Raw genomic sequence first — 1,049 nt, forward strand, 5'->3', positions numbered from 1 at the left:
AACATGCTTTTTTTTCCTTTCCGAAAGAGGCACGCCCGTGCCTCTCGCGAAAGCACAACCATGCCTCTGGCGGAAGCAAAACCGTGCCTCTCGCGAAAGAAGAAAAAAAAACAGAAAACACATTTTTTTTCCTTTCCGAAAGAGGCACGCCCGTGCCTCTCGCGAAAGCACAACCGTGCCTCTGACGGAAGCAAAACCATGCCTCTCGCGAAAAAAATGCGTTTTTTTGCGCAAAAAAAATATTTTTTTCAAAAATAAGTTTTTGTCAAAAAGCTAGGGAAGACCAGTAGAAAACCAAAACGTCAAAAAAAACCAAAAAAAAACTTTTAAAAAGCCGAAAACGCGTGCGTAAAAATAAAAAAATAAAATCCGAAGGGAGCGCCCAGAGCGCGACACGTGGCGAATGGATGTGAGCCCGTCAAGTGGCGCTGATCGTTGCGAGGCTTCCGAAGGAGTAACGTCACAAAAGAAGAAAGGCCCATCATCTAAAAAGAGTAAAAGAAAGGCCCAAGATAAGGAGTAGCCCATCCACCCACCTCCTGGTGGTTGTCCGCCCCATTGGCGCATCTAGGAACTTGGAACCCTCCGGCGGCGGCGTAGATCCGGCGTGGCGTTGCGCCCCCGTTCCTCGCCCCTCGTCGCTCCCCAGGGCCGCAGCGCGAGCGGCGCGGCCTTCGTTGGTTATTGAAGAAACAACACTCCGTAAGTTATTTTGGCTTCCCGTTTCATGAGATTTGTTCGCACAGATTGTTCAATTCTGTCGGCTATCAGATTGCCCCATGTATCGTGATTTGTATCGTTCAATTCTGTCGGCTATCAGATTGAGGACTAATGAGATTTTTTTGTGACAATAGGAGATTATAATACTGTATGTTCTACGGACTAATGAGATTTTTTTGTGACAATAGGAGATTCAATTCTGTTCGCATGCTTTTTACATCCAGTTGCTTAACTGAATCCAGTTTAGTAGTACTACTCTGTTATTCTCTACCTCTGCAGTGCTAATTTTGCAGAATTAATCTTTTCCTAGCTAGCATGTTGATCAAAGT

The 1,049-nt window shown here is 45.5% G+C and overlaps 1 protein-coding gene across 1 annotated transcript in view; it reads left to right on the plus strand.

The window, feature by feature from the left end:
* Positions 1 to 553: 553 nt before the first annotated feature.
* LOC119278868 overlaps positions 554 to 1,049 on the plus strand; it is a 7,589-nt gene continuing 7,093 nt past the window's right edge. Inside the window, exon 1 of the mRNA XM_037560214.1 lies at positions 554 to 702. The gene's annotated coding sequence lies outside the window, so the exon portion shown is untranslated. The remainder of the gene's footprint in view (positions 703 to 1,049) is intronic.

The sequence above is a fragment of the Triticum dicoccoides genome, chromosome 3B, assembly GCF_002162155.2.
Source record: "Triticum dicoccoides isolate Atlit2015 ecotype Zavitan chromosome 3B, WEW_v2.0, whole genome shotgun sequence".
Lineage (NCBI taxonomy): Eukaryota > Viridiplantae > Streptophyta > Magnoliopsida > Poales > Poaceae > Triticum > Triticum dicoccoides.